Here is a 23790-nt window from a genome sequence, read left to right on the forward strand (position 1 = left end):
ACTATTTGGCTCTCTTTTTGTACTATTTACTTTTAATACATTCTTATTAGTAACATATTCTTCTTAGAGTAAATATATGCATTACAACTGTACTGCTGCCACAAAACAACAAATTTCATGACATATGTTGGTGATAATAAACCTGATTCTGATTCTAAAGTACTTTCCAAATTTACAAAATGTTAAATATAAAATAAATATCACCAGATGAAATTCAGCTTTACAGGCTCAATTTACTTCCATTAGAAATCTAACCTCCGATATATCATGTTAATTTATATAATGTTAAAAGTTTCAATTCCAGTCTTAAATTAGTTCACCCTGCAGTTAAAAGTTACATTTGCAGTTAAATATTACACTTAAAAGATCATATACATGAGGAAGTCTGCTGATGTTGGAAATTCAAAGCAGCACACACAAAGCACTAGAGGAACTCAGCAGGTCAGGCAGCATCTATGGAAAAGAATAAACAGGCAGTGTTTCATGCCAAGTCCTAAAGAAAGGACTCAGCCTGAAATGTCAACTGTTTATTCTTTTCCATAGATGATGCCTGACCTGCTGAGTTCCTTTTAAAGATCGTGCCTATCCTTGACTTAGGAAGTGAAGCACAGACAGGAAAATAATCCAAACTGAGAAGAAGCTGACTTAGCTACCAATATAATGAAATTTAATTTTAATTAGTTATAGGAAAGATAATGGCGAATCAATATTATTAAAACAGAAATGTCAGAGGATATTAACAATTTGCCTCACAATGATGCCAAACCAAAAATGTAAGTTGGATGCAAAAGATTACAGCAAAATGAAGGGAGATTATAATCTTCAGTAAATTTCATAGAAGTTTGACTTTGGTACAACATTCAGCAAGGCCAAGATTTGGTTAAGGTTTATATTAAAAATTTGATCAGGTTTGATGTGAGCTAAATTTTGTTCCCAAAACTCCTATTATAAGGCAACTTATTTTTAGACCATAAGATATAGGAACAGAATTCGGCCATTTGACCCATTGACTCATGCCTATCCAATTTTCCTTTCAGCCCCAGACTCCTTTACTTTCCTGTCTTGCAAATTCTGCCACACATTCTGATTTGCATTATTACTGGTGTTTATTGACATACACTAGTTCCAACTTCATCCTTGCATTTCAAGTGCTGGCTCTGTAATCTTCTCTAACCCTTTCAGAGCTCTACATTCATCAGAAATAGGAGTAGGAGGAAACCCAGTCCACAATTCATCAAGATCATTGCCAATATTGCATCTCAGTGCCACTTTACTGAACTACCTGAATATCCATTGATTTCCTTAATGCCCAGGAATCTATTGATCTCTGTTTTAATTGAACATAATGAATGAGCTTCCCTGGCTGTTAAAGAATAAGCAATTTCAAAGGTTTGTCACCTTTCTCAGTCTTAAAAGGCCTACCCCCTTATTCTCAAACTGTGCACCTAGACTCCTCGTTCAGGGCAAACATCCTCTTTGCACATGCCTTATCAAGCTCTTTAAGAGCTTTGTAAATTTAAACACGATCTTTTCTTGTCCTTCTGAACTCTAGAAAATATGGTTCTAATCTACCAAATCTACTTTATTGTCATATGGCAAACCTACTATTCATTTGATTATTGCCTTGTGAACATTAAGTTATTGTCATCCCTTTAATTTGTGCCTAGTCTTCCATGTATCTAGAGCCTAAGATCAAAAATTTCCTCTACTTCACTTTCCTCCATTAAGACATAAATCTTGTGTGGCTCAGTGTCAATTATGACTAATATTTTCCTGTAAAGTATATTGGAATGTTTTGTTATGTTGTAGATATAAATAAATACAAATTGTTCATCATCACTGGAAGTTTCAAGCATATGTTTTTAAAATCTTCATTTATGAGAGTAGAAATTAGTGCTGGTGACAATGGTCAGACACTTTACAATAATTATTGAAGTCTTTACAATATCATCTACTCATCCAAAATATTGGATGAAGGGATATCATGAGGATATCCATGAACAATTTCACCACCAGCAGTTTAATTTTATGGACAGAAATGAAATGCAGCAGAAATACATTTAATTGTCTGCTGTATACATTGGATAAAAGTACATAACAATGTGGCTTGCAAGACCAGGTATGGTAAGTTATCAGTCTGAATTGAATCATTCAGTTTGTCATTGAGTCATTTCATACTTTTCATTCTTGGTGGATGGTGATATATGAAGAGGACTGCCTTTAGTTTTTTTCACTGTAACAAGAGAAGTAATCACAATGCATAAACATAACAGAAAACAGTTTTGAAAGTTATGAAATGCAGTTGTTTGCAATAATCTTCTTCTTTCCCCTGTTACGTTGCTCACATTTAGGGCAGTAATGAAGCTCCTCCATCTCTGGCGACGTTCACGGCTTCCTTCATTGTGTCAGTAGCTTTCTGTCCGTTTACTGTCAGTCATGCAAGTCCCAGGTGGAGGCTCTGGAATACCATTGCACACAGATGTAGAAGGATTCTTCATTGCTGTTTCTGTAATCGTGTTGGTTAACTAGTTAAGGTTATTAACTCTGAGCTGAACCTCCCAACCTGGAGGATTGCAATAATCCATCTGCAAATAAATCAAAAAATCTATATGATAAACCTTGATGATTTATGCCAATAACATCTTTGTAGGAGCCATGCATCTGCTCTCTATCTGCTTTGTGTTACATATTGAGTGTTTATTATGTCACATTAGTAAAAGCAAAGGGAATAAGTTAAGTATTCTTGCAGTTTGTAGCTTGGGACTTGAAGAGGTTCTATCTTTTGCTGACTGTTTAATATTGCTGAATAAAGTTAGCTTAGACTTGGATCCACGTAAGTTAGTCACTTCAAATTTCTCTGGTTGCTAATTGATGATAAAGGATCAAATACAAGATTTGACTTTTGGAGCAATCAGTGGAGCAGAGGATGCGTCATGCAAGTATAACAACTCTGTAGCAGTCACAGGCTAACAGCAATTGTTCTGGTTTAGTTTTGCCCCTACAATCTTAATGGCAAAGTAAATACAAATACTGTAAATGTAACAAAAATATATGGAAATGAACATAACATGAGAACATAAGTAGGAACAATAGATTATTTGGCCCTCCATTCAATATCATGACTGAATTCTACCTTACCTCCAAAATCCTTGATTCCCATTGACATCCAGAAAGCTGTTCATTTCTGTTTTTACCAAATTCAGGGATTGACCCTTCACCACTCTCCAGGTTAAAGAATTCCATTGATTTCTTATCTGATGAATAAATAAATATCTCTTCAGTCCTAAACAACTTATTGAAAGACTGTGGCTCCTGGTTGCAGATCACTACTATACTTAACCCATAAGAACCTTGTAAGTTTCAATGAGATCTCCTCTCATTTGTCTAAATTCTAAAGAATGGAGGCCAAGTCTACTCAACCTCCCCTCTCTCAGCAGAGCTACCATCCCTTGAACCAATCCAGTCAATCTTAGCTGCATTCCTCTATAACTGCATTCTTATTCTTTTTCTGGGCCTCTACAAGGATCAGTGCTTATCACCACCTATTCAAAATATATGTCAATGATATAGACAAGATGGAATGCTTCAAACAAAAATAAAGATTCTGGAATACTCAGATCAGGCTACTTTTCTAAAAAGCTGAAGTACCTTTGGTGACATTCATTTTATACCTAAAATGATGTGTTTCTTGCCTTGAAAGGTTGTGTGACATTAGTTTGTAATTTTGAAAAATACCTGAAATTAAGTATTAAGAAACACTTACAGGTGGGAGACAAGAAAAGGTGGAAGTGGTGTTGGTGTTTATAATATTCTTTTCACCTTACTGTAAAATAGTAATGCCAGCATTTAGGAAAGAAAGAATTACGTTGGTTTCTTTGCGAGAGATTTTAAGTACAAAATGGAGTTTTAATGGTTGAACAACACATTGATGAGATCCTATCAGTAGCTTATTGTGCAGTCTTGGTCACCTTATCTCAGAAAGGTCCAACAATAATTTACCAGGCTGATTCTAAGGATGACTGGATTGACAAATAAGGAGCAATTGCATTGATTACTCAATATTCACTAGAATTTAAAAGAATGAGAGGGTATCTCATAGTCAGCTATAAACGTCTAATAGGACTATATACAGTAAATTAGATCCAGGGAGCATGGTTTCAACAGATAGGGTATTCCAAAACAGGGGTCACAGGTTCAGCATATGGGATATACTATTTAGAACTGTGATCAGGATAATTCCTTCACCACGTGATGGTGAACCTATCACATTCTCTACAACAGAGAGCAATGGAGACCAAATCATTAAATATGTTTGAAAATGAGGTAAATACACAGTATGTCTTAGCGGTAAAAGAATAAAGGAACAGGATAATGTGGGTGATCAGCCATAATCATGTTGAATGGAGGCCAAAGTTTGCTTCTCCTATTTTCTATGTTTTATGTTCTATGTTTTAAGATTTCTTAGGCAAGGAAACCAAAACTACAGTCTATACTCCAGGTCTGATCTCACTATCGTCTGATACAGTTGCAGTAAGACTAATGGTCCCTCTAATTTTTTTTTTACAACTGTGCAGACCAACCATTGCTCGGAACAGGAAATTTTTACACAGTCTGAAAACTGCACGGCACTTTAAGTGTTTTTTTTTGCAATATGCATACTACGAATATTTAGAACAAAAATGGAAAAATCACATATTTTTTATTATATTTATTAATCAAAAAACATTAGTAGGTTAATTGGTCATTGGTCTTCTGATTAGGCTAGGGTTAAATAGGTGGGGTCCTGGGTGGTGCAGCTCTTTGGGCCAAAAGGGCCTGTTCCACTCTGTATCTCTAAATAAAAATAAATAAAATAAATTTAAAATAAAAATTTCCATGATCATTCATGTAAACCTCTTTTGAGCCCTCTCCAATGCCAGCCCATCCTTTCTTACATATGAGGCCCCAAACTACTCACAATACTCCTAATGTGGTCTGACCAATGCCTTATGAAGCCTCTGCATTACTCTCTTGCTTTTATATTCTCATCTTCTCAAATAAATTTGAACATTCCAGATACCTTCCTTAATACTGACTCAACTTGCAAGGAAATTCTGCACTTCGACTTCCAAGTCCCTTTGAACATCTGATTTCTGAATTCATTCCTTCTACCAACGTGCATGAACATACTCTTCTCTATGCTGTACCACATCTGCCACTTCTTTGCCCTTTCTCCTAATCTGTTCCAGTCTTTTTGCAGACTCCCAGCTTCCTCAATGCTACCTTCCCCTCCAACTATCTTTGTATCATCTTGGCCACCAAGCTATTAATTCTGTCATCCAGACCAATAACATATAACGTGAAAGGTAGCACACCCAACAGACACCAGCAGCCAACCAGAAAAAGCCCCCCTTTATTCCCACCTTTTGCATTTTATCAGTCAGTGCCGGTTTATGATGGCACTGGTGAAGCACAGTGACCACTTGCTGGTAGCAAACAAACTACTAACTACTTTATTAATTATACTTTTGTGGTAAATTATCACTGCAATCAACGTAACTTCCCTTTTGCGGTTGAGCTTTTTACCTACCTCAACCACTTTTTTTTTTTTGGGATGGAGTCTCAAGGTGCAGTACCGTTGTGTGGTCTGTATGGGCCAAATTGAGGTGGTGGGGCTGGGCACAAGATCGGCAAATGAGCTTGGCCATCGCTAGGGCAGACTTGGAGGTGATTGGATACAGCAGAAACAAGGTGAGAAAAGTGGGACCCAGGAGCAAGGAAGGAAACAAGGTTTGATTAACTTAAGCATTGGCCAAATGGGAAAGGTCAGATGCAAGGTGAATCAAGGCAGTGGGGCCTGGGCCCAAGAGCGAGGGATGACCTAAAGTTTGGACGATTTAAGTGCTGGGCAAGTTTGAGAAGGTCAGGATGTCAGGGCCGGAGGCGTGGGACTTTCTGGTTCAGCTCACTGCTCTATGAGGTTTTCTCTGCTCTGCACTGAACTGAGGGTGTGGCCTGCAACTAATGAGCTCCTGATTTGACTGCAGTGTGAACTCACTTTCATCAACTTCAGTTCTGAATGTTATTTGCTTATTTTTATTACTTCCATAATTTGCTTTTTTATCTGCACATTAGGCATTTGACTGTCTTCTTTTTTTTAACGGGTTCCCTTGGGTTTCTCTGTTTTTTGGCTGCCTGTAAGGAGATAAAACTTAAGGTTATATATAGTATACACATTTTGATAATAAATGCACTTTGTACTTCAGCAGCCAACCTCTTTACTTGCTTGTGTCCTTCCTGAAATACCATAGGCTCCTATCTTGTTCAACAGCCTCGTGTAAGGCACCTTATTAAAGTCTTTCTGAAAATCCGGTAAAAAATGCCCACTGCTCTCCTTTGTATATCCTCGCGTGCAGACACACTCTCTTGTCCCTGGCCACAAAACAAATTTGAAGTAGTTATCTGGGTGTAACTGCCTCCTGAAATACAGTGCCCACTTACCTCCCCGTCCCAGTTTGAGGCAGATTCCATGTCACCAACTTTTCCCCCAAGTTCCTCAAGCTACCAACACTTGCTGCAGATGTGATCACCAGGAACCACAATGGGGTCCACCAGATCTCACATCATGCAGCCACAACTCATCACCTCATCCTGCATCCCTACCTAACCTAATTATTGTAATTTGGTGTTTTTATTTAAGAAATATATTATTTAAAAAACCTTCGCTGTTACTCACTGGTGCCTCCTCACTGAAGCCTCTCAAGTCAAAGACTCAGGCTACATCCACACTAGACCAGATAATTTTGAAAATGCTGGTTTCACGTAAAAACGATAGGTGTCCATGCTACGCGTTTTTGAAAATATCTCTATCCACATTGAAATGGAGATTTCGGCGAATTATCTCCTACTGGGCATGCGCAGGACACATCTACCGAAAACAAGCGATAGGTTTGGTGTCGAATCTCGCCATAAAAGTGTGCATTTGTGTAGTTAAAGACTAGATAGAAAAACTTAAAACGACAGACAGCTGTTGGCTCTCGCACAGGAGAACTTAAAAGTAAAAAAAAAACAAATACTGGAGTGTATGGAGGCAACCGACAGGGAGTTCATGGACAGATTGTCACAGCTGACGACGAACATTAAAAAACTGACTAACTCATTAATAAAGCACCTTGTTAAATGTATGAATGTTTTAATGTCTGCATTAGTGTTATCTTGTATTTCCATACAATGTTACACTAGGCTGTTACACATCTATTGTCAGAGAAGTACTTGCTTAAATAGGTAAACCACCTTCATACGAGCAAGGACAGAAAACAGGGCAAAGTGAGTATACTTATTTATTCAGTAAGTTATGGGTCAAAGTATTTGGTGAGTACATTTCTAACTCTTCTGGCTTCAGTCTCGTTGCCATCTGTTCTGAAATTGTTAGGTTGCGTTCAAGAAACCAATGAAATAGCGCGCTGCCGCATGATAATGTTTTCAGAAGTCTCCGGTTACCCCGTCCACACTGATCTGCCTGAGCTGCATCTTCAAAAATACCCACCCTGGAAAGCGTTTCTGAAAAGCTCCAGTTTCGGGGGATGAAAACGTCATTTTAGTGTGGATGGAGGGTAAAAAACGAAGAGAAAAAGCTTCGGTTACGGATTTATCCGGTGTAGTGTGGATGTTGCCTCAGATTCCTACTCCTACCCAGGTCCACTTGCATATGGATGTTCCTCTTTACCCTACCTTCCTTTAATTGTCTAAGTTGCCATACACTTAGCCAATTACAGGCTTTTTAATAAAAGCTGCTTGGGCTGCTGCTGCAACTGGTGAAAAACTAGCCCCCAAGTGTAAAAAGCAACTTTTTAAAAGCTGCTAGCTCCTCTCCTCTGCTTATCTGGCTGCTGCAACTGAAGAAAAGTGGATATCTTCTTTGAGGACTGATGGTCAACTCATCCACAATCTTCAGCTCTTCTGCTCATAAAAATGGAGAAAGTAATCTCCCAACTGACACTGTTCAATCTACTTCTGATAGCTTTAAGCCCTGCCTTTTAAATGACCTGATTTATTCTAACACTATTCCCCAGGCTCAAATTCTGTCTTTAACCAATCTGGGTTTGACACCCTCCAGTGTCTACTTATTTCTGATTGAATTGGTTGATTTTGATAATAACCACCCAGTGGAAAACAGACTCATTTTTCTTGTGAAACTAATAAGCTGACAAATGGGTTGAAGCTTGTCTATCATTGCAATACTAGCAAAAACCTATAAATAGCTTTCGAAAGTCTTGAACATTTATGTAATTTATTTAAAAGTGTCCACTGAAGGAACATATATATTGTGAATCATTTTAACAGTAACTGCATATAACTTTTTGAAAAATTCAAGCTTTTGTTAAAGTTTAACACATCAACACTTAATACACTTAATAGGGTAACAAATGGTAACATAAGTTGCAGGTTCATGAATGTAAATCAGCAGTAAATGGAAAATAGTCATAAAGATAATCCAAGGAAATTTTGTGTTAACAGGCTAACTAAAAAAGTTGATATTAACAGTCTCGCTTTACTGGAAATGGAAGTTAAAATGGAAATTATTTTGAGATTCAACAGTCCAGACAGCATTTATTGATGGGAAATTGGAATTTATATTTCAATTTTATAATGAAAGGTTACTATAAAGAGTCCACAGTGTCTGCTTATTTTTTCATATGTTTTATATCAAGTTTCCCAGATCGTCTCTGCAGGTACTTGTGGTCTGTTCAAACCTCCTCCTACTCTATTGCATTCAACATCACTGTATCCGATTAATCCTTCCTCTGCAGTGTGTTTACTACATTTTCCCACAAATATATCAGCGAATAAGTGGTAATCATCTTAGTTTCTGCAAATAATAGTTCCTACAACTATTGGGGTAAGTAGATTTCATCTGATTTTTTAATGTAAGCTTATTGAAGGACATCTTATAATTATGAACTTTAGTTTTTGACCACTAGAGTTTCTCCAACTGGTCTTTTACTAGCTTAAAGACTTTGATCATGTTAACTTCCACCACTACCCTCCTCTTCAATTTTATTTTCTCTAGAATTTAAACATTAGCCTTGTAAATCTTTTCCCTGATCTTTCACCAATTTTTTATATCCATTCATAAAGCTCAGAATTTAAGCTTCTGCAATATCTTCTTCCATTTACTGTAAATTTTCCTGTTACTTAGCGTGTCCAAGTACTTATCTTGCTTATTTAAAAACAAGTTCCCTTTAAAACCTCATGAGATAATATCACTAACAGAAGGGGCTCCCAACCTTTGCTATGCTATGGACCCCTACCATTAACTGAAGGGTCTATGGACCCCAGGTTAGGAACCCCAGCGCTACAGTGATGAACGTTGTTTAATGTGCTGCTTAGTTTTAAAATTGTTAAATGATGTAGTGAAAGGTTAGGCAAAACTGATTACCTGCTCCAGTCAAACCACCAGATCGTAGCAGGAAATACAGCAGTAGCAGTATACAGGAAATACAGTATATGACATTATGCTGAACGAAATGGTCTCTTCCTATGACCAACATACACTGTAGTTGAGAAGAAGAAAATTCATAAAAGACTAGTGCAAAATCTTAACGGCACAAATGAAATGTTCTTTATTAAAAATTAATACAAAGTATATGATCAAAATATACAAACAAAATTTGACAATCTTTCAGGATTGCCCAGGAATCTGAAAGTTATAGAATAATATAATGGACACTGTTATCAGAAAATAAGGACAAAAAGGTTAAAAGTCAGTGCTGCCTTTTCTCATTACTATAAACACCTATGTTTAATATTTTACCATATTAAAGACACAAAAATTACTGCCAGGGCAGAGTATTTGGAGGTAAGAGAATCATATAATGTATTTTTTATCTATATTAACTGTATTGGCTCTGGATGTGCAATTCTTAGATGTTTAACAATTAATTATCAGCTTGTATTTTAAGTAGTTTTTATATACATTTAGCAGTTTAATATGCCTCTAGTGACTATACAAAGTATAATTCGGGAAAGCTCTGGAAGTTTCCTCGTTCTGAATTATTTGAATATATGCTTTCTCATTGGTTAACTTGGTACTAAAGTATCGAACATCAGCTTTCTAATTAATTAATACTTATCTATAAATTTGAATGGAATTTTTCCGTATCTCTGTGGTATAAAATAGCTGTTCTATGTTAGGTGCCACCTTTGTTCCTTTGTCTCTCTCTTCAACTAGTAGACCCCTATCATCTTCCCTTTGTTCTCTTAATAAAATGATTAAGATGGGAAAAGTTTTGTGCCTCTTTCCTAACTTCTGAAAGAAACTTGGACTAAAACACCAGAATCCAACAAGTAGCATAGTCAGCAGGATGGTTAAGGAACATTCAAAAACTATGAAGAATTTTCAGTGGGCAACAAAGGAAATATAACTTCTCTGTTCCTCTGTTGTCTGAGAGGAAAAGGGTCTGGCTTTGAATATCAGATGCGAGTTAGGAGTGAGGATCTGCAAAAAAGGAATGCAAACTGGTAGAGTCCCATGCAAACCAATAGAGCATAGATTAAATGTGCAAGCTGGTAGAGAGCTAAAATTTAACTTTGTACAAATCGTGGAGCACAGATAAAAAGATAAACATTTCCTGCTGCAGTCACAATGCATGGGGTCCCCATTTCCACAACTGGCCCGCCAGTCCACGCACACCTGTGGACCCAGAAACACTGGACACTGCGAAGGCTGGGTTTGCTAACAAGGAAATGCTTGGCATTGTACGCAGGTTGAATAGCCCTTGGGCTTTACCCCTCCACATGGTCTCTATGTCCAATGGTGGTTGCTGTCCATGTGGCAATTACTGCTGCCTTAGCAAGGCCAACCCCCCTGATCAACATCCGGTCCCACATATTTAACACTTCTCAGCCCATTTAGCGAGAAAGGTAATTTTTTTCTAATGTGGACTTAATTCGGGGCAACCATCAGGTGCCTTGGGCAGGTGCGGCTTGCCAGCCTTGGACGGTAGCCCGCCCAGGAGAAGAAAAACCTCCGCTGCCTTGCAGCCATACCCATCCATGGGGAAGGCTTTGGGAGTAAAACCCGAGGAAGAAATCCAGAGCCGGGGTCCCTAAGGCAGTTTGATGTTGTTTACAACTTCACTCTGGCAACCTCTGCGATGACACTGGTGCCAAGCTGTATTGGCACTTGCCTTTCCCCTGGACTACATCAGTGACGTAGAGAGGGGGAGCCCTCTGCATGGGCAACAGCCGGTTCTTCAAATCTTCCCGCCCAAGCTTGCGCCCCGGAGAGGACACAGTCCACCAGTAGCACAAACCCATGATCCCCTGGAATAGATGGCTGCCTATTACATCAGGTGTCTGTGTGCACTGAGGATGCTTGCAAAGTGGCTGTTATAACCCCAATTCGCCTATTTGAGTTTCCGAGTATACTGTTTGGGCTGAAAAATGCAGCACAGACTTTCTACTGACTAATGCACTCTATGTTAAAAGACTTAGGTTTTCTTTTTGTTTACCTAGAAAACATACCTGTCACAGGTGCGTCTATTACCGACACATCACATCTCCACACACTTTTCAAGTGCTTAAGCCAACACGGGCTGTTTATTAACCCTGCTAAATGCCAGTTTGGGTTGTCTAGTATTGATTTTCTTGGCCACAGCATCTCTGAGGAACATGTGACACCCCAGCCATCAAAAGTCACCACTATTATGGACTTTCCACTGCCCCGCACTACCAAAGTTCTGCAAGAGTTTTTAGGTATGGTGAATTTCTATCATTGTTTCATTCCGCGAGCTGCTAAACTTATGCTCCTCTTGTATAGCGCCCTTAAAGGCAGTGCCCCTAATCGCATGCTTGAGTGGTCTGGCCATCTGCCAGTTTTGTTTTCTGCTGGAGGTGTTCATTGACCACAAACCTCTTGTGCGTGTGATGGCCTACATTTCAGATTCATGACTGACATACAACACATAAAAGGGAAAAAGAATGATGTAGCTGATTGCCTGTCATGCCCTACTGAAAATGCCATGCATATTGGGGTTGACTATGCCGACCAAGCTACTGACCCAGAGGTCCAGGCTTATAGGACAGTTGTCACAGGCCTGTGGTTGGCTGACATCAAGTTTGGAGGCACGGGACTTTCTGTCCTGTGAGATGTCTCAACTGCTCACCCTCACCCAATAGTACTGGCAAACTGGAGGCATACTGTTTTTAGCTCCGTTCATGGCATCTCACATCCAGTCAAGAAGGCTTTACAGAAATTGTGACGTTTGTGTAACACGGCCTTAAGAAGGATGAGTGAGACTGGAGTGCAGCCTGTGTCGTGTGTCAGCAAGCGAAAATTTACTGTCACATTCGGGCACCTTTCGAGTCCCTGGCAACGGTTTGACCACTTGAATGTGGACCTGGTTAATCCGCTCTCCCCCCCACCCTGCCCCCGCAGGTTTCACACATTTCCTTACCATGCTGGACCACACCACCAGGTAGCCAGCAGCCGTCTCTCTAGCATCGACGATTGCTGCCGACGTGGCTAGGGTATTTATCAACACCTGTGTTGCTTGGTTTGGCACCCAGGGCATGGACCCAATTCATGTCAAACCTCGGGGTTGCAAAGGCCTAGAACTTCGGTGTTAAATTGCATCACGCCAGTGCGTGTCACCCACATTTATTTCAATGGCCTGTGCGAGTGGTTTCACCATTCCTTAAAGGCTGTTGGAGGGCCTCCCTGACGGATGAGTGTTGGCACAATCATCTCAGGTGGGTTCTGCTGTGACTCAGAATGGCTCCAATAGAGGACCTGCAGTCCTCCACAGCTGGGTTAGTGTATGGGCAGCTACTATGGGAGCCGGGTGATTTTATTCCTGACACCCCGACTGCCTGGTGGGCATCTCAACAGCATTCTGCCCTCCTCAGTAATCTCAATTCTTTTACACCTATTCCTACCTCCCATCATGGTGTACAACAGTCTTGGGTTCCAGTTGACCTACATTCTACCTTGTTTGTCTTTGTCCACCATGATGCAAATCAACACCCCCTTAAGCCCCTTTACAACGGCCCGTTACTTGTTTTGAAATGGAATGAAAAGACCTCTTTTTGTAGATAGGGATGGTAAACCTGAAGGTATTTCTGTAGATCACCTTAAACTGGCCCAGCAAGAGCTGGCTGGTTCCACTATCATACTCCGCCTCATCACAACATGACCATGTGTGTGTGTGTGTGTCAGAACAGCCCTGGACAAGTCCAAAGCACTTGCTGTTACTCCAACCAAGGCACATAGGACCCAAGCTAAGTGGCTCATATGAGATCCAGGCAGACTCACAATGCCAGTTTTGGTGAGTTCTGGATAGGGTGGGCAGGGGAAGGGGTGTGTAGGGTAATGCAATGGGTGGTGGTGACACATATTGTTCATAATAGACAGTGTCTATTATGACAGTGTCACAAACACTGTTATTCAGTTGTTGTTTTCACTTTAAGAGACGGTATCTGATGTAATGATATCAGTGTAAGGTGATTGCTTTTCGTTTATTCTTAATAGAAGTGAAGTATTGTGGCTTTTGTTAAGCACATAAAATGACTCTCACACATTTTATTTACAAAATCTTACAATGTCACAGCTTACTCCAATAAATACCAAGGAAGTGAAGACATGCAGGACTAAAGACAAAACCATAGGTAACCAAAGTTTTGACAAGCTAGTGGCAGATTCATCAACTTTTTCCCAACCATTCAAAAATCTGCTGAAGAACTGCTCAGATGGCCTCGTGACTCTTAATGAAGAACAACTTCAAGCTTTAAAGGTGAAATTGTGTACTGCACTTACATTGAGAATCCCTGATACAGGTAGACCATTCACCCTGTATGTCTACGAGAAACACATTTTAGCAGTATTGATTCAAGAGCATGGCATCTGCAAAAGATCAGATTCTGTACGCTGATGGCTCCTCAACAATTGAGGGAGGAATTCGAATGATTGATCCTTGAATTGAAATTCTGGCAACAGGAAGCATAGCTTCTATGCCGCTGGCAGAACTGAAGGCTCAGACTGAAGTCAGTAATTTGGTGGAAGGAAGATCAGCTGACATCTACACTGATTCTCGATTTGCTTTTGTTCATGATTTTGGAAACTTATGGAGATAAAAAGGATTTCTTATGCCTGCAGGAACTCCAAACAAGAATAACCAATTAGTACAAGAACTTACAGATGTCATACAAACTGCAGTCAGAAGTTGTATTAAAATGTAAAAGCCACTCCAAAGCGACTACAATGGAAAGGCATGGAAATGCATTCACAGATGAAATTGCAAAAAGGGCAGCATGGGAAGGAGCAGAAGGAAAAAAAGGAAGTTCTGAGAACATCTGCAGTGAACCCAACAACTGGAATTATGGGAATAAAGTTGAGCTCTGTATCACAGATGAACATACAAGATTATCTGGCATAGCAGATACACTCCCTGGGACACATTGGTGTGCAAAAGGTGATGAAAGGATTCTCCCAGTGGTAGTGGAATCCATAGTTCAGGGCACAAGCTCAAAAAACGTTTGAAGGATGCATGACATGCCAGAAAAAGAATCCTTGAGCAGCAGATTAGGTACTCCTGCCCCACCTGGTCAATTTTTACATTTACAAGTGAAATACATTTCTTTGCCAAAATGTCAAGAATATTCAGACATGAGGGTAATAGTGGACAAGACTTCAGGATAGGTGAAAGCTAATCTAGCAAGGAGAGCAACAGCCACACTTATGGTAAAGACTCTGATCAAGGGCTATATTTCCAGATGGCAATTGCCATGTCACATTGACTCTGACCAAGGAACACATTTCAATGGAAGTGTTTGTCAGGAACTATGTCTACTGATGAACATTGAATGGTCTTTTCATTGTTCACTTCACCGAGTCATCAAGACAAGTCAAAAAAATAAACAGAACCATCAAGCAATGACTAAATATCATGAGGAAGGTGGACCATGGCTTACACTCATCCTATGGTCCTGTGTAGCATCAGAGCAACCCCAATCAAGAAAACAAAACCAAGTCCATTTGAGGTAGTAACAGGGCTTCCTATGTTACTGCTGGGACCCCTCGATCTCAGAGAGGTTGATATGCAGACAGTTTAGTTATCTATTGTGTGAAGATAACTCAGATTGTCCAGTCTTCTCAACAGGTTTCTGCCACTTGGGGTGATCCAACAGAAGGAAGACACACCCTGATTTCTGGTGTGTGGACCCTGATTAGAAAAACACAGTAGGAGCCACTGGAAGCTCGACAGGTCCTTATCAAGTGCTGTTTCTACCAACTTGGTGGTGAAAGTAGAAGGTAAAAGTTAAGTGGATACACACCAGGCATTGCAAGTGAGCTGAAGTGGTACCTGATGTGGACAGCTAGCACTGTGCTAGTAAACTCTTGGTCACAGTGCCAACATTGCTGAGCTACAGTGAGCAAGTCACTAACCAGCCAGAAAACTTCAAGCAAGACAACAACTACTGGACATTGTGAAGTTTATTCTAAGGTTATTTCTTGTTGTTATATTTTTGCCTATTTTCCCTACTCATAATGTGCCAGTTGAGATGACTCATAATGCACACTTGAGAGTATCACATGAATTTACTAATGCTGTTAACAACTATACCTTTTGGGTGTTTCAATATATTCCACACACTTCAAAATATTCACCAATGTTAGGCATTTCTGCAAGTTCAGAGCAAACATGCACCCTCTTTATTAAACATTCCAGCAATGGCAATGTTGGCATTATGCCTATGATTCATTAAGCTCAAGAGACAAATATACAATGACCACGCCGCCCCCCCCCCCCCCCCCACATATCGCCTTAAACTGGATCATTTATTTAAATATAAGCAGCATAATTTAGGGAATATCATATCTAACACTATTCATGTCCTGAGTCTAGAAGTAAATGAGACATTTCAGAAGGAGATTGTTTTTATCCCATCAATTTTATTCCCATTTTATGATGTTGCAATGCATGTAAGAGAGATTAAAAATATTTCTGCAGCCTTAGAAAGAGCAAGCAATGATACTACTGAAGCCCTGAGAAAAGTAACATACAGAAATGGTCACCATACATAAGATGGTTCTTCTAAATCGCATGGCATGATATCTCCCCTTAGCATTTAAGGGGGAACATGTGCAGTTATGGACAATGAGTGTCATATCTACATACCTGATGAGTCTTAAGACATAACTAAATTGGCTGATCGTATTCATAAAGAAGCAGCTGAAATACATTAATCTGATGAATGGGGTTTCTTTCACTGGATTCATTTAATTCCTGGAAGCTGGGGATTCTCAATAGTACAAGTCATACTATCCTTACTAATATGCCTTATCATAATTTACATTTTTTTACTTGTTTAAAGGTGATAGGTAATAGAATAATTCTATTACTTAAGTGTGCCTATTAATCTGACTAACCATGACATAGTCTTACGACTGTATTGAAGAATATATACCTTTGATAATTTATTACCTAAGTAGTTACTGATTATTTTTTAATGTAGATACCACAAATTTTCCTGCCTCTGAATTTTCAGATATAATGATTCTAAATATATGATTTAGAATCAAAGGGGGGGGGGGAATTGTTGGATATGACTGTTTAATTCTTGCTTTAGACTGTTTAGTTGTTATTATCTTTGCAGTTTAACAACTAATTGTTTGTATTTTAAACAGTTATTATATGAATATAACAGTTTAATATGCCTTAAGTTTAAGACTTTTATTGGAACAAATTACTGGAGTACAACTTCCACATAGTCCACTTTTATTTCTATTAGGAGACATTGAAGGGACAATACCGAAACTTAAATTGAACAAGTATTAGAAAAAATTTATAAAAATTGCATTGGCAGTAGCCAAAAAAGTTATCGCAGTTAGTTGGAAATCTGATTTATACTTAACTATGGATTGTTGGAATAATGAAATACATAATTGTATTCCATTTGAAAAAATTACGTATAATTTAAGAAATGAATATGATATATTTTTGAAAATTTGGCTCCCATACTTACAAAAGATAGGATTAAATACATAGGTCCTTTGAAGATAAAATTATAGTAATTGGGGAAAGTAAAAAATAAATATCAAAGTTATTTTGAACTCCGTGGAGCATGTGGGGATCCTCTGATATCCAGGCAATCTTTCTTTTCTTTCTTTTTTCTTTCTTTAGATAAGGGTTAAGGGGAGAGGGGAGGGTTAATATTATCTTTCTTACTATTTTACTTTTACATTTATTCTTGTAATTTCTAAAATTTAATAAATAAATATTTAAAAAAATATGCCTTAAGTGACCGTACAAAGTATAATTCTGGAAAACTCTGGAAGTTTCTTTGTTTTTACATTTCTTGAGTATGTGCCTTCTCACTGGTACTTGGTACTGCAGTACTGAACATCTAATTTCTAATTGTTTAATTTGCTGTGTCTGTGCACAACTACATGTTAATTAAATAATAGCAAGAATATGGGAGAACAATGCACATGCATAGACAACAGATCAATACATAGTGCTAAGGGGGGGCGGGGTCAAAGTTCTCAAAGAAATAGATCCATTCATTACACTTCCTCCCCTTTTAGATAACTGCAACATAGAACTGTATATGTGCAAAACATTCAATTTCCCTTTCACAAATAAAACGTGTTCAAAATACACTTGCTTTCACAATAACAATCCATAACTAACTTCACAGTTCTAAAGGTTCAGTCTTTTGGGTGGCGCTCTGTTTCTTTCAAGGTAGTGCCTCTAGACCACATCTTGTCTTGGATTCCAGGGTCATGTTGCTGTCAATGGCATCATCACTGAGAGTGACTGTGAGAATACAGTGACTGTAATGTGTCCATCTTGTTGGATGCAGTTCACTCAGGTGTGTTCCTCGGTTGAGCTTCCAGTACGTCTATGTCTGATCTCCAGTATCCACTGTGTACATCACTAGTCCAGTTCTTGTAGCTATCTTACCGGGTATCCACTTGTCTTCTCGGTAATCATGCACGAGGATGTCCTGTCGAATCTCGAAGCTCTTTGCTGCTTCACTTGACAACTGGCTGAATTGTTTATTCTGCATTTCCCTCTGGAGATCTGGTTTCAGGAGGTCTATGTGAGATCTCAGATTCCAGTTCATGAACAGCATTGCAGGTGTTTGATTTGTCGTCACATGAACAGATCTCTGATGTACGAAAAGGAAGCTGTCCACCACATGGTGTAGAGAAACGTCCTCCTTGTCCGTCACTTCAATGGACTTCTTGAAGGTTTGGATAAACCTTTCAGCTAACCCATTTGTTGCTGGGTGGCGAGGAACTGACTTGAAATGTCTGATGACATTTTTCTTCATGAACAGTCAGAATTTTTCTGACATGTATTGTGGTCTGTTGTCACTCACAATTTGTTCTGGTAAGCCATTTCTCATGAAGATAGTCCTCACAGCAGAGTCTTTGCTGAGGTGATTGACTTCATTGGTATAACCTCCAGCCACCTTGGATGAGCATCCACAGCAATCAAAAACATAGAGTCTATGAATAGCCCCGCAAAGTCGATATGGACTCTTTCCCATGGTGACGAGGGCCATTCCCACAGGTGTAATGGAGCCTGTGGGGGGGGGGGGCATTTTGAACTTTTTGGCACCCCAAACAGTTTTTGGCCAAGTCTTCAATTCGTTTATTTATTCCCGGCCACCACATGTAACTCATGGTGGGACTCTTCATCTTGACTGTACCCAGGTATCCTTCATGCAGATTGTCTAATACTCTGGTACGCAGTTGAGAGGGAACCACAACACAAGTACTGCACATTAGTTGGCAGTTGGTCTCATCTCACTGAGAACTCTGGAAACATAGAGTTACCAAGAGCTGGCCATCCTTGCATGGTGATTTCATAGACTTTTTCAATGTCAATTCATTACTTGTTTCCATTTGTGTTTCAGAATTTGTTATTGGCAACTGGTCTACCAATGCGGTGTGGAACGCTGCTGCTGGGACATGGTATAAAGACTTTTCTTCTTCAGTTTTCTTCTTCACTTCTTCAGTGTAAGAAGTGACAAGATATCAGCAATGCTGTGTTGTTTGGTACCCTTGAACTCTAGATCATAAGAGTGGGCTTCTAGGAATAGTGTCCATTGTTGTAACTGGATAGCAGTCATCACTGAAATTCCCTTCCTGGGATTGAAAATGGACACAAGGGGCTGGTGGTCTGTTACTAGTGTAAACATTTGTCCATAGAGTTGGTGGTGGAACTTTTTTATTCCCCATACTAGACTAAGAGCCTAGTTGTGTTCTACGCTCAGGTATTCAGATCCATCTTTCATAATGTGTGACAAAATGGCTCTAAAGCCATATGGGTATGCAAACAAGCCAGTCTGATGGGCAGGCATGGGTCATAATGGGTGAAATATTCATTGGATGTTATTGATTTCTTTATTTCCTTGAATGTTTTTTCACATCTTTCTGACCATTCCCACTTTGCTCCTGTCTGCAACTGTGCAGTCAATTGGTGCATTACTGTGACAATGTTTGGGAGAATCCTGTGGTAGTAGTTTACAAGGCCCAAGTATGACCTGAGTTGTGAAACATTTTCTGGTTTGATGTCTGTAGCACCTCTTCAATCTTCTCTTCTGAGTTATGTAGGCCATGCTTGTCATTGACATGTCCACAATATGAGATTTAATTCTTGAAAAGCTCATATTTCTCTCTCTTTGCTCGCAGACCATACTCATTCAGCCTGGTAAGCACTTTAGCAAAGTTCTGGAGGTGCTATTCATCATTCCTGCTAGTCATGATGATGTCATCAAGGTAAATTTGTGTTCCTGGGATATCTTGGAGCACTTGGTTCATTGCTCTTTGCTAAGTTGCTGAAGCTGATACGATGCCAAAGATGAGACAATTATACTGGAACTGTCCCTTGTGAGTGTTGATTGTGAGGAACTTCCTGCTAGACTACTTATTCTCCCTTTGCAGATAGGCTTGTGACAAGTCAATCTTTGAAAACCTCTCCCCGCCTACCAAAGATGCAAATCTCTTTTATTCATGGCAGGAGACACAGTACACAGCACCGGGCTGATGCTCACCTTGAAATCCCCACACATGCGAACGGTTCCAACCTTCCCTTTCTTGATCTCCGGGACAATGGGCATGGGCCAATCACTCCACTAAACCTTGGAGAGTATTCCGGACACCTCCAAGCTCTGCAGTTCTGCATCCACTTTAGGACGTAGTGCATAAGCATCAGATGTGCTTTATGAAATCTTGGTGTTGCTGTTTCATCCAGTTCACTTCTGGCCTTTATGCCTTTGAGTTTACCAATACCCCTCTCAAACACTTTCTCATTAGCATTAGGCAGCTGTGACGGTCTCTGGTTAGTGCTACCATTTGGGCTGCAGCGCCGATCTAGTTGGATTTTTCTCAACCACTCATGTTTGATGAGCACTAGCCCTCCACTTTTCAATACATAATGGTCTAACTCTTATGTTTGGCCTTGGAACATCACATTTACTTTCAGTTTGCCTTTAGGAAACACTTTTTCTCCTTTAGCATCACTGAGGTCTTCCCTAATGTTATCTTACAAATCAGTCTGTTGTAGTCGGCCTTTGGAATTATAGACAAAACTGATCCTGTATTCAGCTCCATTTTCAGTTTTACACCTGATACATCTATAGTGATGCAGATGATTTTGTGATCTGCTTCAGTAACACTATGCAGTTCCAGGCATACTTTGTCAGACTCTATGTTGTCTGATTCTGTTTTATATTTGGTAACTTTATGCACTTGCTTAGTTTTGTGTTTGAGACTTTTCACTCGGTTGTGCTTTTAGTCTGTCTTGCTCACTCCCTCTATGTGACCTTGTCTATGACACTCTCTGCAGACCTTTTCTTTGAACCAATAGTCATTTGCATCATTGGAGGACATGCCACGTCGAAAAAACTTCTGGCTTTTTGCACCATTCCGGGACATTTTGTGTATGTCCCATTTGAGTCACTTCTTCTGTAGTTCCGCTACATCCTTTGTTGCATTCTCTAACGATACTGCAATGGTCAATGCCCATTCTAAGGTTAGGTTTTTTTCTGCCAGTAGCCTTGTTTGAGTGCTTTGACTACGCATGCTACATACAAGCCTGTCCCTTAATGCATCAGAAAGTCCACCTCCAAAGTCACACTGGAACATTTGAACAATCCTGCAATGTATTCAGAAAAGCTTTTATCTTTTGACTGGTTACTCTTGTACCCAAATCTAAATCTCTCAGCTATTAACAAGTGGTTTAGGGCTCAAGTGATTTTGTAAACTTGTAACAGTTTCATCCAACATCTTGCTTGCTGGCTTTTCAGGAGTTGCTAGGTCGCATAAGAGTTTATGTTCTTGGGCTCATTAAGCTAAGAAGCGTAGGGGTGTTCGTTTGCTCTTCCACGTTGTTCACGTTACAATACAATTCTACCCTTTCGATATACGACTCCCGGCCTTCATTAGTGCTTTCAAATTTGTCAACTTTCTCGACTGAAGCCATTGCCATGTTATTTCCACTTTAAATTCAGAGCGCCTTTCACTGTTATTCATGGTCCTTCTGCTTTCTTGTGCTGCTTAACTCTCGCTGTTTCATCTCATAACTGTTGGTGAAGTTCGTGATATTTTCTGACATTCAGGATCGTACTCGTCACCACGGAAGACGGCTTTAAGTGCACAGGAAGTGGCTTTAACTGGTGTATTCACATTGCAGCGAGAGCAAGAGAGAACAATACATATACATAGACAACAGCGCATGCGCAGATCACATCTATATGTAGTGCTAAGGGGAGGGACATTGCTCAAAAATAAATAGATCCATACATTATATAATTCTTATCTATAAATCTGAATGTAATTTTTCCTTTCCTCGGTGGTATAAAATAGCTGTTCTGTGCTTGGCGCCATTTTTGTTTCTTTATCTCTTTCTTCAACTAGTAGATCTTTATCACTGTTCTGTTCGACTTCCCTTTCTGCCAAGTTTTAATAAAACGATCACAAAGCAACAAGTTTTGTACCTCTTTGTTGACTTCTGAAAGAATCTTGGATTAAAATGCTAGAATCCAACATAAGCACATTGTTGTTACATGCTTCACACCTGAACATTTCATTGTCTATTCTCTATACTGTTCATTAATTAGAGAGCTGTTTAGCCCATGTCAGTCTCCAACCACGCTGTCTGTTTGACCTGCAGCCATGTTGTTTCTCTTCTTACTAAAGATTCAATCTTCCTTTGAAAGCTATTGAATTTGCTTCCACCACCCTTGAATTACCATGAATTTATCTCTATATATGTCTACTCTTTAAAAGTTGCATAAATATCCCACTAATCTTGGAGAGTATTGTGAAAATTGGATCATTAACCAATTTCATAATTGTCATTTCTAGTTGAATGAATTCCTGCAGTTTATTCCAATTTCATACATGTTACTCCTGTCCTTGATTGATTGATAGATTTGTCATTGTAACTGGATATCTTCCCATCCCGTATTGAAATGAATAGAATATTTATGAATACTTTTTTTCTAGGAAGATTGTTGTGACAGGTTTAGGCTATTCAGAAACTGCTCCATCATTTAATTGAGTTATGGCTGAGTTCTACTAATTGCTTCTATGCATTTTCATTCTATAATATCTGATACTCTTCTATAAAGCTTTGCTGCAGAGCAAAACATATATATTACTTTATGGCCAATAAATTAAAGCATTCCCAAAATTAAACCCAAAGAACGTTTTACAGTGCTTCTGTGTATGCTCTTTGTAATAGTTCGTCGGTGTTCTGGAGACTAATTTACGATTACTGCTGAATCCAAACCAGTTCTGGAAGATCAGCACCCCAGGTTGAACATGGTGTAGCTTCAACTCATGTTTTGATTTAGCGGAGAAGGTTCATTCACAGTGTTTCTCCGCTGATTAGGGCAGCTTCCCTCCATGTTTGCAAACATCTCTTAATCCTCAATGAAGAATAACTACAGTGCACATAACCACCATGTGACCTACTGATAAATCTATTTAATTCGTTATTCTTTCGGAGACAGAAACAAAAATAGGCATGAAAAATGGGTGAAAGAAAAAATGCAGTTAAAAGGCAGGGAATAGAACATTGATATTTTGGCATGTGTATTTTTGAATATAAAACTTATTTTCTGCACAAATGCTTGGTTTGTATTGCTTGCTGAAATTATGGGCGTTGTAAGTACAGTACCCAATGAATTTGCAGCGTAGAGGCGGGATTTCCTGCCAAGCGAGTTGTTGTTGAGCTAGCGAATATAACGAAATAAAAGAAGGAAGAGGATTGCAGGAAAAGGGAAGTTGATGGCTGTCACTTCACCAATGAGATCACCTCTTGGCCACTCAATTAAAAAACTCCTCAAAAAAGGTTACAATATATAAAATAATAAATATATAAGTAAAAGCGCCCCCAACTGTTTTCACAAATTCCGATGCCCTGGAGTGAGTCAGTGAATGAATGAATGCGAGATTGAAGGGTAAGATTTCCATGCTAGCCGTAGTTTATTTTCCAGCCGGTTATTTTTAAGTGCACGTTTAGGCTAAAACTGTTGCAGTTTGAATCTTTATGTACTTTATGGAGTGGAGCGGAGGAAGGAGGGCTGTTGAACGTTGGTGGAGATGGGGGGAGTTCTTACCTCAGACCTGCTTGCGGGCTCTCCGGGAGGGAATGGGCGCGAGGCCGCCGGGGAGTCGGCTCGAGCCGCCCGGGCGGCCACGGGGAGGCTTCACCTCGCGCCGCTCCCCGACGGCGCCTCGCCCGCCCGCCCGCCCGCGCTCCGGCTCCGGCTCCGGGCGCCTCGCTTCGC

The 23790-nt window shown here is 39.5% G+C and overlaps 1 protein-coding gene and 1 long non-coding RNA gene across 4 annotated transcripts in view; one reads left to right on the forward strand and one right to left on the reverse strand.

The window, feature by feature from the left end:
- Nucleotides 1-1010: 1010 nt before the first annotated feature.
- LOC132394158 (uncharacterized) lies at nt 1011-23788 on the reverse strand. 2 transcript variants are annotated; one of them, XR_009512198.1, is made up of 6 exons: nt 23620-23788; nt 9419-9533; nt 6254-6411; nt 6038-6174; nt 3139-3254; nt 1011-2585 (listed from the first exon to the last, which is right to left on the reverse strand). It is a non-coding gene; the product is annotated as an uncharacterized LOC132394158 (long non-coding RNA). The 2 variants fall into 2 exon arrangements; XR_009512196.1 differs by lacking the exon at nt 6254-6411 and having other exon boundaries at nt 23620-23777.
- Nucleotides 23325-23790, forward strand: part of smarca2 (SWI/SNF related, matrix associated, actin dependent regulator of chromatin, subfamily a, member 2) — a 118606-nt gene continuing 118140 nt past the window's right edge. The window contains exon 1 of one of the 2 annotated variants that reach the window (XM_059969959.1): nt 23325-23460. The gene's annotated coding sequence lies outside the window, so the exon portion shown is untranslated. The remainder of the gene's footprint in view (nt 23461-23790) is intronic. The other variant, XM_059969960.1, reaches the window with a different exon arrangement.

The sequence above is a fragment of the Hypanus sabinus genome, chromosome 5 (assembly GCF_030144855.1).
Source record: "Hypanus sabinus isolate sHypSab1 chromosome 5, sHypSab1.hap1, whole genome shotgun sequence".
NCBI classification, from domain to species: Eukaryota; Metazoa; Chordata; class Chondrichthyes; order Myliobatiformes; family Dasyatidae; genus Hypanus; species Hypanus sabinus.